Below are 16,709 nucleotides of genomic sequence, written 5' to 3'. Positions count from 1 at the left end.
AGTGAAGGGTAGATTGACCAGTTGGTGTATAAAATTTATTATTATTTTTTAAAATGTAGCTTGGGAAAATATTGAAAGTGTCATTTGGATGTTAGAAATGTGTCCATTTTGATGGCATCAGTGTCTTAGATTAAGATCCTTAGAAGCAGAGCCTGAGTCAGGGATTCTGATGCATATGTTTTATTGAGGGAATGCTCATGGGAGAAAGGGAATGAAGAAAGCAAAGTGGGGAAGGGGAAGGCACTAAGTAAGGACATGACTGCTGCTGGAGCATAGCTTTGGCTTGATTCCAAGGAGATCTCTAAAGTATGAATTTATCCAGAGAATTGATCCCACTATAAGGCAAGAGGAAGGGATATTTGTATTCCCTAGTTAGTTATTAATTAGCTGCAGGCTTCCCCTAGGATAAGGTATAAATAACTTCATAGGATCAGTCCCTGGTTAGCCAAAGAAGAAGGAAATAAGCTGTGAATTATTAGCAGCTTATCATGTGTCTTAGTCCATCTGGGCTGCTGTAACAAAATACATTAGATTGGGAATTCTAAATGACAGAAATTTGTTTTTTATAGTCCAGAGGCTGGAAAATCCAAGATCAAGGCACTGGCAGTTCAGTGTGTGGTGGGCCCTTTTCTCACTATGTCCTAACAAAGGAAGGGAAGAGGTAGCTCTCTGGGATCTCTATTATAAAGGCACTAATCCTATGCATAAGGGCTTTGCTCTCATGACCTATCTCATGACCATAAGGGCTTTGCTCTCAGGACCCAAAGGTCCTGTCTCCAAATATAATCACATTGAGCATTTGGATTTAATATGTGAAATTGGGAAGGTGGGCCACAAATACCTAGTCTATAACATCATGCATTGTGAATAAGTTTTAGGAGTAAGAGGAGTCAAGACTCAAATTTTTTTCTTACTTAGAAGGGTTAGTCTTGACATGTGCCAGACTATTAAGTCCCCTGAAAACTTTACTGACATAGCAGGATCCCAAATCTTCATAATACACATTCTCTACTATCTGGTGCACATCTGTCTTACTAAGATACCTGCAGAACTTGCTACTTATTGCCCAACATGTCTGATGAACATAATATTATTAGTATTGTGGGCACATTTTATTTTCTACAAAGTGTCTACAATATTGAAATAAATTGTGGCAGAGTAGAAAGCTTAATATCCTGCAGCAGTGTTAATAGATACTATTGTTTCTCCCATTTGAAATCAAACTGCTTCTGATATTCTTGCCTTTTAGGTATTGGGGGGGACTTCTGTTAGAAATATTGGAGGATCTAACTTTTGTTAGATCAATATCCATGACCACAAATCACTTTCTGCTGTGGCATTTTGGTATCTCTCCTTCTAAGAGCCATTCCAACACTGTAAGGATGAAGCCCATAGGATCCTTGTCAAGAGGTCAAATAGGAAAGTATCCCATATGAACAAATTCTCTTTTATCCGTCTTCAGATTCTGGCCCCTTCTCCTTTGACCTAACACCCTGAGGTCCTATTTCCAAATATATTCTTCTAGTTCCTAACAGTATATATTAGCCAAGTCCTGCAGCTTTTCCAACATGTAATTCCTCTCCTCACTTAGCAGGCCAGCACTACTCAAGTCAGGCTATGCTGAGATTACTTCTGGTTATTTTTCCAATGACCAGGAAGAGAGGGGAGCTGGAACGTGAGGAGATCAAGCATTGTCTTATAAGCCACCTGCCTCCATTTATGCTTTTTCAGAATCTTCAAGCAAGAATCCAGCAATATCCTCTAAAAAGGAGTGGGCCAGAGCATTCAGGGGGATCTGGGTATTGAAGGTGCTTAAATATACCTATGTTGGTATCACCATGCCAGATTCCTTGGTGGGAAGAAAGAGGTGGTTACTCCTTTTGATAGGCCTTGTTTTGACCTCAAGGGAATTTTCTGGAGCAATGTTTCTCAAACTTCAAATATTAATCAGAATCACCTGGAGGGCTTGTTAAAACACAAATGGCTTGGTCTCAACCCGAGTTTCTGATGTGCCAGGTCTGAGGTGGGGTCCAAGTTTTTGCATTTGAAATTCCCAAGTGATGCTGATACCCTGGTCCAGGGACCACATTTTGAGAAGCACTGCTCTGGAGAAAGGGTCAGCTCTGAGCCATTACCAGCCAACACACAATTGATGGATAGATGTACCAGCCTGCCAAAGGGAATCTGGGGGGCTCCAAATCTTCTAGTACACCTGGTGCTACATGAATCTAAATAGTGTTGAACTCACCATTCTAATCAGACATGACTTACTTCAGAACAGAATTTCTATAAGAATCTCTACATATTGAGTCATTCAAACATTTGTAGCATTAAAAATAATATACATACTTTTATTCTTCTAAATGATGCAACAGTGAAAACTTTGGTGGGTTCTGGGCTTTCTCCCCACTTAATTAATTCATAATCTCTCTCTCTTTCTCTCTCTCAGCAATGAAGGAATATTTGCCTAAATCCATATGTGGGTAAGAAACAGCACCAAAACCATGCTTGAGCATGTGTTTCATCCTAATGAGCCATTGCTTAAAGGAACATCATAGTAAAACGAAATCCAACTTGTCTAAAGAAAGTAAATGAGCCCTTCTATCCTCCCAAAAGCATGAGTACCACCTGATTCTTAGCAAAGGGAAAAGAGCTTTGAAATTAGATTTAAGTGACAACCATAGTAATTAAGGGTGCCAACATCTGTTAAACAACAGTAGGAAAAAATTACTTTTTTTGAGGGGAAAACAACCACCTAATCATGTGGTTTCATACAAGGAGGCCTACTTAAAATTTCATATAATTATTGGATAGCAGTTTCCTTTCTGTCAGTGTTGAGCTAATTCTGTCCTGAAAACTCATTAGGTGCAACTGCAGGTGAATTACTACAATCCTCTTTGTGACTGCAGATGACGATGCATCTTAGTGACTAGCATTTCCCCTGTAAAGAGCTCAACGTTAAAGAGTGTTTCCAGGCAATATTTTTGTCAGTTAATGGTCATACCATTAGATAATGAGGTTGAATTAAGCACTCTGTGTGTCAGGGAGAAAGGAAGACACATTGAGGAGAAAAGAGGACATTCAGAGGGGGGGATTGGGACTGATGCCGGGGAGGCAGAATAACTGGGGAGTTGAGAGAGTAGGGTGAGGGCCTGGAGGTGTGGGGCCATGGAGGACAGCAACTGAGGGGAAGCAGGAGAGTTAGAAAAAGGGGGAGAGGAGAGTGGGAAAGAGAGAGGGAGAGGGATGCATGGGGAAAGAAACAGAGAGAGAAAGAGAAAAACAGAAAGGAAAGAGACATAGAGACAGATGGAAAAAGATAGTGTGGAGTGGTGGGATGGGGATAGAGGGAAAAGGTGTTTGTGCTTTAAAAGATGGAGGAACTTTCCAGATGGAATATACATTATGAACCCGGTTACAGAGCAGCATAATCTTCAAACGCAAACCACCATCATGGAGAAAGAATAGCATTTATTTTTCTCTTTACATGTTGGATCCAGTCCTTCCTGGTTAACATGAAACTAGCTTTGGGAGGCTGAGACCTTATGAATCTCTCCTCTCCTGTAGTTGCCTTACCTTATGAGACGCTCCAGCAGTTTGGTCCTGCTGTTTCACAATGGCCTCTAAGGATGGCAGTGTTGTTCTCCAGCCAAGAGGGGGCCAGTCCTCGTTTATGCAGAGAGATGGGTTCCTCCAGGCAGCTTTGCAGAAACAGTACTGTCATCAGCTCTATTTGGGGGAGGGAGGGGACCTGGAAAGTATTAGGTGAGTAGTTTTTTTACTTGTCTATAATAGCAACCTGTTTCAGTTGTAGCTTTTCAGTTTAATATGCACACCACTCATATGTGTAAAGTACGCAGGAAAGTACCTGGCACATAGTAAATACTCGAATGCTATTTTTACTGGTGCAGCTACCTCCACTATCACCATTATAACTGCATTATTTTGTCTCTGCAACTACTCCCCCACACACCCATGCATCCATCCACTCTTTTCATCATCCTTCATCTCTGTGCAGGTTTGCACAGCGCTCTTAATATCCTTCCTTTGTCTTTCTCTTCTTTGTCTCTCTGGCTGGTGTTCGAGCACATATCCTTCTGTGCATACATAACAAATAGTATTTGAGATACACTTTACACATTCACTATTGTGAAATCTTTACCAGTTCTTTTGCTTTCTGAAAAGGGGACATATTTTTTCCTTCCTTTCTATAATTTTTATGACATTTGATTTGGGACATGAAAATCACTGAGAAGAGAGTTGTCAGAATTTGGCTTCTTCTCACCTGAGGCCAAAAGAGCCTTGCATGACTTGACCTGCCTCCCCTCTGCCCCAAATATGGCTCCCTTGAGTTACTGAGCTCCAGATGCATTGGCCTTCCCTGGAGTTATAACCTTCTCTCTGGTTCCAAGATAGTACATCTTCATATTTACTCATTTACATTTTTGCATTGACCTATAATGTTCCCTTAGCCTTCAAGGTTTCTCCCAGATCTTCGGCCCACCCCTCCTTGTTATACTTTCTCAAAGGGACTTATGTTTTTTCCTCACCACAGTTATTACAGTTACGTTTAAATACCTGTTTGCATAAACATGTGTAGAATATCTGTCTGTGTCCCTAGAGTTTAAGCTTCCTAAGAACACATATTGTGTCTCTCTAGTTCATCCCTAGCATGGTGCCAGGAATATAATATGTGTTGAAGAAACTGGTAGAGAAATTGATTGGTTCATTGAAGTACTTTTCTATACCAGCCAATAGCTCTGGACCTAAAACTAATCCTGAGCATGCTTGTGAATTCATTGTTAATTGTTCAAATTACCTTTTATCTAATAAGATAAACTTATTGGGAAAAATGTCTTATTGTGAGTATTTTAAAGATGGGCTTGGAGTTAATGTCTATGAATTTATTCTTTCATTGTCAGTTCTTAGGTGTTCATTTCCCCATTATTATTTACCAGGCAAAAATACTGATAACTCCCCTCTGACTCTTTTAAGAGGACGGAGAGAGAATGAGAGAGAAAGGGAGAGGGAGAGAAAGGAAAAGAAAAAAGGAAGGAAGGAGGGAAGGAAGGAAGGAAGGAAGGAAGGAAGGAAGGAAGGAAGGAAGGTAGTCTAGGTCTTTTTCCTCAGTTTGAATGTGATACAGAATTCAGTTGGGGCATACAAGGGAAAAATGATTACAAACCTTAGGATAACATATTCATGTTTATATTTATTTATACATTTAAATTTTTGACCTTAATATTATCTAAGTGCAAAATTATTTTTCTATTTTTAGCCTCAAAAAGTCATCTTGATATTCCCCTGTTGAAAACATTCTCAATGGAAAAGCAGTCGGACCTTTTTGATTTTTCATACCAAACTTTGTGCTTGAACCTCCAATGGAGCCTATCAAAAAATTAAGATTCCTGATCCCTATCACCTGAAATTCAGATTGACCAGATCTAAAATGTCATCATAATAAACTTTTAACAAATCTCTCAGGTGACCCTGATGTGTAACTCAAACTGATGTTAAAAGCAGATCTAATTCCAGAAGCAAACATTTATTGATCTTTCTTGAGCCACACACTGTTCTAAATAATGTACAAAGACATTCTAGCTCCTACAAGAAACTATAAACAGGTAAGTGATATTTTGTAGACAGGGAAAGCAAGTCTTTGAGAGGGTGTGATTATGGTCAGGGCTATTAGCTACCAAGTGCCAAGACAGGAGTAGAATCCAGGCTTCTCCAATTCTGAAACCTTTCTTTTTCTTTCTTTCTTTTTTTTTTTCTGTTTTTATTTTTATTTTTTTTTAATTTTTATTGTTATGTTAATCACCATACATTACATCATTAGTTTTTGATGTAGTGTTCCATGATTCATTGTTTGTGCATAACACCCAGTGCTCCATGCAGAACGTGCCCTCTTTAATACCCATCACCAGGCTAACCCATCCTCCCACCCCCCTCCCCTCTAGAACTCTCAGTTTGTTTTTCAGAGTCCATCATCTCTCATGATTTGTCTCCCCCTCTGACTTCCCCCCCTTCATTCTTCCCCTACTGCTATCTTCTTCTTCTTTTTTTTCCTTAACATATATTGCATTATTTGTTTCAGAGGTACAGATCTGAGATTCAACAGTCTTGCACAATTCACAGCGCTCACCATAGCACATACCCTCTGCAGTGTCTATCACCCAGCCATCCCATCCCTCCCACCCCACCCCCCACTCCAGCAACCCTCAGTTTGTTTCCTGAGATTAAGAATTCCTCATAACAGTGAGGTCATATGATACATGTCTTTCTCTGATTGACTTATTTCACTCAGCATAACACCCTCCAGTTCCATTCATGTCGTTGCAAATGGCAAGAGCTCATTTCTTTTGATGGCTGCATAATATTCCATTGTATATATATACCACATCTTCTTTATCCATTCATCTGTCGATGGACAACTTGTCTCTTTCCACAGTTTGGCTATTGTGGACATTGCTGCTATAAACATCGGGGTGCACGTACCCCTTCGGATCCCTACATTTGTATCTTTGGGGTAAATACCCAGTAGTGCAATTGCTGGATCATATGGTAGCTCTATTTTCAACTTTTTGAGGAACCTCCATACTGTTTTCCAGAGTGGCTGCACCAGCTTGCATTCCCACCAACAGTGCAGGAGGGTGAAACCCTCTTTTTCTATCACACCATAGAGTACCTACTAAAATCCAGTCATTGTGGCTCATCTAAACTCTAGGGTTCACAAAGATTTGCCTATGAATAGCCTTATACATGGTTGATTTACTGAGGATAACAGATTGGGAAAAAATTGACTAACTCTCTGTCATGATTGTTGTACCCTGTGCTACTTAATGAAAGTGTTACTGATACTGTACACACCCTGATCACTTGGCCTAGTTCAGAGGTCTCTGGAGAAAGATTTGATGTAACAGAAACTTTATTCGTATGTCCTTCAATCATTTCTAATCTCTCACTGGTAGGCTACCTTTTAATTAATAGTTTAGCTTCTCTGCTGCTCACAGGTGGCCAGGGGGCTGAGTTTTGGTCCTTGAAAAACAAGCAGTGGAGCAACCCTTTGCACCTTGACCCCTCTCTATGTCCTTCATGCGGATGTGATTCTTGGAGCCACCATCTTTCACCTTTGAGTCAATAAGCCAGCATGGTAAAGACAGCAGAGCAGACATATAAAATAGACTCTGATGACATTGTTGAGCCTTGACACTGACCCTAGACTTCAGCCTTCAGAGGACTTGTTAGGAAACAAAATTGCATCCTGTTTATGGTCCTATAAGTCATTAATGCTATTACTTTAAGCTAAATTCATTCCTCTCTTGACATGAATTGTGCTAGATAGAGAAAGCTACATGGTAAACCCCTCACAGATCAGGTTTATTACTTACTCCTACAGTGCCTAGAATTGAGTTTTTCATATGGGAGAAACACAGGGAAATTTTTGTGGGGATGGGTATGTGTGAGGTCTCTTTTAAAGTTTTAGGATGTCTACCTTCCGTGGTACAGGGCCTGTGGGTCTTTTTGCAGATGTTCTTCCTTCTGAACATAAATTAAAGTTCTATGAGAGTTAGCTTTGATAAAGAACCTAAATAAAACCAGATCCCAGGCCCTCTAATATTTATAACCTGACCTGTATTAAGGACGTTAGCTCTGTGACATTAGCATTAATCATAACTTGCCTTCTGCAGCAAAAGACATCATCAAAGTATCCAAACCAGGGCCAGGAGTCACCAGAGGAACATTCTGAGGAAACTTTGTTACTCTGCTATGATTTCCACTAGGAGAAAGGTTCCCAAGGGGCTCATTCTAAGAAGGACAGCTATACTGAAAACTGCTCTATTCATCATTCAGCAAGCAGGCCCCTTCAACCATGCTTCCCCATAAGTTGCTTTACCCTGCCATTCAGTCACATTGGACCTTGGAGAAGCTATTTGACCCATGATGGGCTAGACTGCATTGCCAGTAATTGAGAAGTTGCAGCCTGATTTATTCTTTCTTACTGGGTGTGTGTAACCACCTACCAGTTAGCTACTCTTTTCCTTGCCCTGTTTTGAGGAGTTGAGACTCAGGATATTCAGAATAAAGCCAGGTGGCTTGATTAGACCATAGTTTCTAAAAGGATGATATGTACACCATCAATGAAGTGATTTGGGGCATACATAAATGAACATTTAAATTTTGTTTAATAATCACACATTTTAATGTAATTTTAAAACGTATTTAGCATATCACATCCATGATTTCATGGATACTCAGTAGTATTATGTATTATATATGTGCATTTGTATGTGTATGTGTGCATATATGTTTCTCTTTAACATATATTTATTTGTGTGTATGCATGTATGTATACACACATAAATGTATGTATGTATTTCCCTTTAAAATGGGCTTATTTAAATAAAAAGTATTTTGTTTTAGAGAAATATATTAATTATTCAATGATACAGATGGTACATGGATTTAGCAAAAAATTTGAAGGTGCATGAATGACTAGTGTTTTGGAAACACCAGATAGTACTAATTACTAAACTCTAAGAATACCACTGGGAAGAAGAAAATGTAATTTTGCAACACAGAAGATAATGTTAATGTTAGTCGATTGAGAGGTTGTGACATGGAGTATCCACTTCAGATAAATGGAATCCTTCCTAAATGAACTCAAAACATCTCATAAATTGCACTTCTTAGTCAGCTTGTCAAATATATGTTGAATTCCTACTATTTGTAAGATATTGTCTTAGTCCTGCTAAAAGCACAAAAATGTCTAAGAAACACTTGATGGTTTCGGTGATTCTCTAGAGATGTATGGAAGAGCCTCACATGAAGCCCTCTACTGACTTCTGTCACAGCTGAAAAAAAAACCCAACTTTCTGTGCTGGTTTAGGAGAATTACAAGCTGACCTCCATCCTCGTTTTCTAGCCTGCTATCTGCCACTTTGTACCTGACATGCTGGCTTCATTTCCTTTCCTCCAGTGCTCCATGTTTTTTCCCACTTCAGGACCTGGAGACAAGGTGGTCCTTCTACTTGGTATTTTGTTTCTTTTATTTCCATCGGTCTGATTTCTCCAAGTTATTCAACTCTTACCTGAATTGTCACCTCTTCAGAGATGTCTCTCTTCACTGAGCCCCTGCAAAAACTAGCTCTCTTATTTTTTTGTTTGTTTATTTTCTGTACAACACTTACCACTATCAGAAAATTACCTCTATATTCACTTGTGTATTACCTATCTCCTCCAGTAGAACAAAAACTCCACAAGATTAGGGACAATGTCTCTCTTAGTTAACACTATCTTCCCTCTGAACTAAAATTTGAAAAGTAAGCTCTAAATAAGGTCTAGGTACTCAACAAACATTTTAAAATAAATGAATACAAACAGGCATGATGGCCCAACTACAAAAATGTTGTGTAGTGGAGTGAGCATGTCTGATGAGGCAATCAGGAAGAATTTCATGATCAACTTGACAGAATTTTGACAGGCAGAGTTGGAAAAATGGAGACTTTTCTTGAAGAGGAGAATCATATGATCAAAAAACTAAGAGAAGGAAGAGGACAAATTGGGAAAGATTCTGAAAATGTTAGTGGAAGCAGGGACTCCCAAGTGGACACACCACCAGTTAAGTTAATATGTTAAGAAACAAAATACCACACTCGAAGCATACTACACTTTTCTTTTTTTTTTTTTTTTTTTTTTTTTTTAAAGATTTTATTTATTTATTTGAGAGAGAGAGAATGAGAGAGAGCATGAGAGGGAGGAGGGTCAGAGGGAGAAGCAGACTCCCTGCTGAGCAGGGAGCCCGATGCGGGACTCGATCCAGGGACTCCAGGATCATGACCTGAGCCGAAGGCAGTTGCTTAACCAACTGAGCCACCCAGGCGCCCCTACACTTTTCTTTGTATAGATATTTAACCAGTCTATGTGAGACTACAGCATGGATTCTATAGCCAGAAGTCCCAGAAGCCCTGCAGCTTAAGTCATAGATGTATTGGCCTCATTACTCTCTAGTCTTCTAGGGGCTTTTGCCTGTCATAGAGCAAGTTCCTCTTGTTGTGGTCCTGTCTTGTGCCTCATAATTGTTGTATGGCATAAAGGAAGTCTCTTGTCTTACAGAGCCTCAGTTTCCCCATATGTAAAAAAGTACAGAGATAGCTCTCTGAGGGCTCCATTGGTTCTAGCATTCAAGAATTAGGTAAGAATATGGGGCACTTGGGTGACTCACTTGGTTAAGCATCTAGCTCTTGATTTTAGCTCGGGGCATGATCTCAGGGTCATGAGATCGAGCCTCGTGTCAGGCTCCCCATTCAGTGGGGAGTCTGCTTGGGATTCTCTCCCTCTTCCTCTCTCTCTTCCTCCCCTCTGCCCCTTCCCCCATTCAGCACATGCTCGTTCTTTCTCTCTCAAATAAATCTTTAAAAAAAAGAATTAGGTAAGAATCAAGGAATTACATTTCAAGAATATTTTGTGAAGCGTTCTATGCAATACCACACTGGAAAGTGAACCAACCCAAAGCAATCCCATTGGGTATATCTGGAAAAGGATGTTAAAACTTAAAGGAGGTAAGAGAGGATGGTGACCCAGACTAGAAGGTAGCAGAGATAATGGTGAAAGGTCATCAAATTATATTTTGAAGGTGTATCCAACAGGAATTTCCCTCTTGTCTAGAGTGTACTTCAAATCCTTGTAGCACTAAATACAATGAAAGGGACACTGTGACATGATAAAAGTGAAGGTCAACCCAGCATCCCACGAATTACTGCTGCACTGAGTTTGTATAGTGTTTGGAGTTTACATAGCTCCTTCCCATTTATTATCAAATGTGGTCTCCCCAACAACTTTGTGTGGGGAGAGGAGATAGAGAGAATATATATAGTTCATCTGGTTTATAGGGAAAGAAATAAAACTAAGATTACCTAGATTTAATAGTGAGAGTCAGGGGGTGCCTGGGTGGCTCAGTTGGTTAAACGTCCAACTCTTGATTTTGGCTCAGGTCATGATCTTGGGGTCATGGGATTGAGCCCTGCATCAGGCTCCATGCTCAGTGTGGAGTTTTCTGGAGATTCTCTTTCTCGTCTGCCCCTCACCCTGCTCTCTAAATAAATAAATAAATAAATAAATAAATAAAATCTTTAAAAAAATTAGTGAGAGTCAGACTAGAACTAAAGCCTCCTGTTTCCATACAGTCTCTTGGGACCAAAGGAAGTAAGCTATGCTCAAAGAAAATCCATATTGAGATAAGCAATAAACTATCTTCACTGTATCAAATAGTCTTTCTAAGTAGTTTAAGTAAACTTTAAAATCATGGATTTATGTCTTTGTGTAATTCCTCTCTGGGTCATATATGAATCTATAACACAATCAATAATAACCAAGTCTTCAAAGATCTCTTCCTTCAATTAAGAACACATTTCCCTCACGTGAATCTTCAAATGCACTAAGCCCCTATAGCTGGTATTTAAGGAATCTGAATAGCATTTCATGACTACATGGAGAATATTTGCCTTTTGAATTTCACTGTCATGGATGCTGTGTGAAAATGTCTATATTGCTTTAAAACACTGGACCATGGATATTAAAACTAGTAAACTCTCTCCATTTGATATCATGATTGTAGAAATAACAGTTCATCATTGTCCCCTGAATAAGCTCAGTATTGAAACCAGCAAATTATCTCTTTTATTTTATGATTGTGGAAATAAATTATGGCCTATAATGTAGCTTGGCATTCTATCAGCTGAACACTGCACCTGCCATAATTTCATAAAAAAAAGACTCCTGTCTAGGTCAGAAAAGCTCCTGATATTGACTGCCCATAATATTATCTTTTCACATCTACCTAGTTCAGAAGAACATCAGAATTTACAAAATAACATTTTTTTTAAAAGTTTTTATTTATTTTTTCATTTTAGAGAGACAGAAAGAGGGTACAAGAGCATGAGCAGGGCAGGGACAGAGGGAGAGAGAGAGAGAAACAAATTCCCCGCTAAGCTCAGAGCCTGATGCGGGCCTTGATCCCATGACCCCGATATCATGACCTGAGCTGAAACTAAGAGTCAGATAAACTTAACTGACTGAGCCACCCAGGCGCCCCACAAAATAACATTTAAAAAATCAAAATTCTTCAAGCCAAAGAGAATTGTATTTAGCAATAATTTAATAATATATATTGGATCATAAGAGTCCTATCTCAAAGATGTGCTAGGCAGGGGTATGGTTAAATATTTGGAATCTCTCTGAAGAAAAGCTCTGGAAAAATCCATTCATCTTTTGTAAATTGCCAAAGTGACTGTTCCAAGGCCACTTGGCTAGATACATAGACCTATAACAGATTGGACAGCAATCAAAAGAACAAAGATTAAGGCAGTTAGTAGGTGCCAACTCTTACACTCTATTTCTACCTTGCTACCTTTTCCTTTTATCAAGTAGGCTCCCGTCATAAGGGGAATATTTTTTTCAGTAATCACAGTAATTGGCCGGAGGGTATAACCTTTAGCTGACATGGCATTTCATGTGAATACAGTGCTTTAGATTTACCCGTCTCTGATAGAATCTGTAACACCCCCTGTTGAATTAGGAGATTGTTAGTTTCCTTAGGGCACTGTCAGAATTTCAGAGTGGCCTCCTAGAGCCTCTGAACTCCAGCATCTTTGGCTTTTAGAGTCAGCCGAAACAATAGTTAAGCAGACGGCACCTAAAAGATGAGTGTGCTTGCTGTTTTAAAGAAATTGCTTAAAGGAGAAATGGGCTACTTCGTGGCAAGGAGCAAAGTCAGTCTTATCTCATTAAGGATGGGAGGAGTGAATTGAAGAGCTTTGCTGAGTACTCCCTAGGTGTTTGGAGGAACTATTTTGGGTACTATTTTTCCTAAATAACTGGCCAGTCGAGTTCATTCCACTACCTCAAAGAACACATTCTACTAAATATAAAATGACTTCAGTGACTGCTGACTGTACCCGTTTGGACAGCAGGAGAGGAAAAATACAAGCCAGGGAAGAATAAATGTTTTGGCTCTAAAGATTGTTATCCAAGAGTCCAGATCTTTGTGAAACTGAGAAATAACTTTCCTAAAGATAATTTTAAATATTTAGGGATAAGGTAATATATGTCTTCTAAGATGCAGACGTTTAAGGCACATTATATGTTGAACAAGTGTTCTCACATTACAGCTGCTGGGATAGTTTTTGATCTTCTTTCTCTACAATAAGCTTCTGAGCAAGATCGGTGTCACATCTTTTTTGCATGCTTTCTGTGCCCAGGGTCAGTGCCTCCATGAAAGTACTGCATTCTCTATCCACGTCTCATATTGCACTTTCATATTTTCTCCTCGTGAGAAGGAGGGCATCCTCAGAAGTGAGAGCTCTTGCCTTCAACCATGGTATTAGCCTAGTGTTGGATCAATCACTTACACTATTTTATTCTGGAGAAGTGAAAAAAAAATAAACATCCATGATGAGCAATAGAATTAGTAACTGCCAATTTCTGACCAAGAGGCTTAAGTGAAATGAAGGTTTTTCAACAAAGATTTTTTTTATAAATCTCAGTTGTGTTTGCAGCAAGCTCAGACAGCTCAAGGATGAGAGTTGTGTGCCTGCGTCAGGCTTTGCCCAGGGCTGAGGGCCAATGCTTACTGCCTCCCCTGGGTGTGTACTGTACCAGCAGAGGTAGCCTCAAGTTCCCACAGCCTTCTGCAGCAAGAAGAAAACATAACCAAACACAGCCAGATACTAGAAACGAAGAAAGCTCACACTGACGGATGATTCTCTTTACTCTTCAGCATTGTTAATTTTGGCACAACTTCTGGCTAGAGAAGAATCACTTACTAAAAAGATATCCAGTACCTCTGTGAGAGCCAAAGGCCATATTTAACGAATGCTATGGAAAAGAGCATTTCCTTGGATTTGAGAGCACTTCTAGAGATCATGTTAGGGTAAAAATTCAATTGATTTAACTTCATGCATCAATAGGAGAACATAATTTAAAGGAGATTGTGGTAGCCAAACTGTGGAAAGAGCCAAGATGTCCATCAACAGATGAATGGATAAAGAAGATGTGGTATATATATACAATGGAATATTATGCAGCCATCAAAAGGAATGAGATCTTGCCATTTGCAACAACGTGGATGGAACTGGAGGGTATTATGCTGAGCGAAATAAGTCAAACAGAGAAAGACATGTATCATATGACCTCACTGATATGAGCAATTCTTAATCTCAGGAAACAAACTGAGGGTTGCTGGAGTGGGGGGTGGGGTGGGAGGGATGGGGTGACTGGGTCATAGACACTGGGGAGGGTATGTGCTCTGGTAAGCGCTGTGAATTGTGCAAGACTGTTGAATCTCAGATCTGTACCTCTGAAACAAACAATGCAATATATGTTAAGAGAGAAAAAAAGAAGAAGAAGAATGTAGCAGGAGGGGAAGAATGAAGGGGGGGAAATCGGAGGGGGAGAAGAACCATGAGAGACGATGGACTCTGAAAAACAAACTGAGGGTTCTAGAGGGGAGGGGGTTGGGAGGATGGGTTAGCCTGGTGATGGGTATTGAGGAGGGCACGTTCTGCATGGAGCACTGGGTGTTATGCACAAACAATGAATCATGGAACACTATATCTAAAACTAATGATGTAATGTATGGGGATTAACATAACAATAAAAAAAATTAAAAAAAATAAAGGAGATTGTGGGTTTGTACGGGGGCTGTAGAGATATTATTGCAAATAATGGTAAAATTCAGAGTATGTTTTCCTTGTTTATTTAACAAACACTTATTCAACATTTACTATGAGTTAGGCCATTGCAAAGGCTCATAAAATATTATCTCTCTTTTACAGGAGCTTACAATCTAGTGAACAGAAGTAAACTTTAGTAAGTAGTGTACTCTGTACATTGATTAGATCGGCAAAGCTACCTCAGGCAGAAGTTTTTGTCTTTTTGAATCCATTTCATTCGAAGAGCACATGGTAGGGTCTAAGAGATGTGTCTGTCCCAACAGTGAACTCATTGTCTAATTTAGAGGGCTAATGTTTATTGAGTGTTTACTATGTATTTTGCATGTGTTTAATTCTGGATAAAACCTTTTGGATAGGACTTCATATTACCTCAAACTGAAGCTTAGAACTAACTAAACTTAGAACTAACTAAAGCTTAGAAGTTCAAAGCCTTGTTCGAGTTTCATAAGAAGTTAAAAGAAGAGCCGGGATTTGAACTCAGGCTGTGTGAATCCCAAACCAGTACTCTGAACCATTAATTTATTGCCCCTGTCCTTGAGGAGCCAAGGCTATAATCACAGAATGTGAAGGTAAAAGTGAAGGTCATTTAGGAGAGGTAGATGATACTAGGCACCAAGCTTTCCTAAATAATAAATATGTGACACTGTGGGATGGAAGAGAAACAGCAATCCTTTATTGTACCCCTTTGTCTTTAATTCATAGTCCCCCAAATAAAATCCCTGCAGGATCTGTGTCCTACCTCTCCGTGGGGCACTGAAGTTTGTTTGCTTTAAGTGACATTGCAATGACTCAGGGAGCCGGAGATGGTATTTTCCCTGACTCCCTTGCATGGTGATTTGTAAGACAAACTATAAGTTTATTCACTCTGGCTTCAGTTGCTTCTCTTAGGTGGACCCTCAATCTAGATCTCTAAACTTGCCAACAAACATCAAAAGTATCTACGTCCTAGATTCTTTACTGCTGCTGTAGAGTGAAAAGGATGCTATCTGCCTACTGCTCATCCATCCTCCCATGTCCAAGTTCATGATAGGTATCATCATAAATTTTGTGATTGGCATAAGAAATGTAATTTTATTTCCTACCTCAAGAGTTTATTGAGGGCAGAATGTGTTGTGCTCAGGTCTGTCCACCCTCTGTGCTAGTCATTCTCAACCTTTAGCCTGCCTCCGAATTACCTGCCGAATGTTTTTACAGCAGATTCCGGGGCTCAACCCCAGAGTACTCAACTCCCTATGTCTGGATTAGGGCCAAAGAATTTCTGTTTCTAACAAGTTATCGGGTGATGCTGATACTACTGGGCCAAGTACCACACTTTAAGAAGCACTGCTGTTTAATTAGTAATATCATGATTGAGATCATGGGTTCTTGAGCCAGTTTGTCTGCTTAAATGTCAGCCCAACCACTTATGAGATCTGTGGCTTTGGACAAATTACTAAACTTCAAGGTGCCTATAATCCCTCGTATGTAAAATGTGGTAATAGCAATACCCCCCATGGGGTTTTTTGCAAAGATTAAGTGTGATTAAATATGTTAAGTGCTTAAAAGAGTCCTGGAAATTAGTGTTAGCCAATATTATTTATTCATTGCATTTACTCAGTTCAGAGTTCTGTACATGGCAGGTGCTCAAATGCTCGGTTTATTGGGATTCAGCATCCAGGCCTATCTGACATGGGATTGCTATCAGCATATAGAGGCAGTAGGACGTAAGAGGTTATAGCAGTGCACAGCTCTTTTAGGAGGCCATTTTCAGTTGGAATATTTATTCATAGACTGTGTCACCCATTGCTTGAATCTTTTGATTATCAAACTGATGAACAAAGAGGCGGATTTTTGCACAGATTGATGCTCAGAACAAAAGCAAACACTTGTTAGAGGGAAGAAAGACTAAATCACTGAAACATCTTCAGCATTGCCTCTTGGTAAAAAGGTAGAGCAGGATGCCTGTTTCCAGAAATTGTGAGAGCTTGGAAATAATTG

The 16,709-nt window shown here is 39.6% G+C and overlaps 1 protein-coding gene across 7 annotated transcripts in view; it reads left to right on the top strand.

Annotated features, from left to right (window-relative positions):
- Positions 1 to 16,709, top strand: part of GRM7 (glutamate metabotropic receptor 7) — a 932,433-nt gene that overhangs the window by 497,306 nt on the left and 418,418 nt on the right. The gene's annotated exons all lie outside the window — the stretch shown is intronic.

The sequence above is a fragment of the Halichoerus grypus genome, chromosome 1 (assembly GCF_964656455.1).
Source record: "Halichoerus grypus chromosome 1, mHalGry1.hap1.1, whole genome shotgun sequence".
Classification (NCBI taxonomy): Eukaryota; Metazoa; Chordata; class Mammalia; order Carnivora; family Phocidae; genus Halichoerus; species Halichoerus grypus.
The sequence above is the reverse complement of the archived record's forward strand: the minus strand, read 5'-3'. Positions and strand labels throughout refer to the sequence as shown.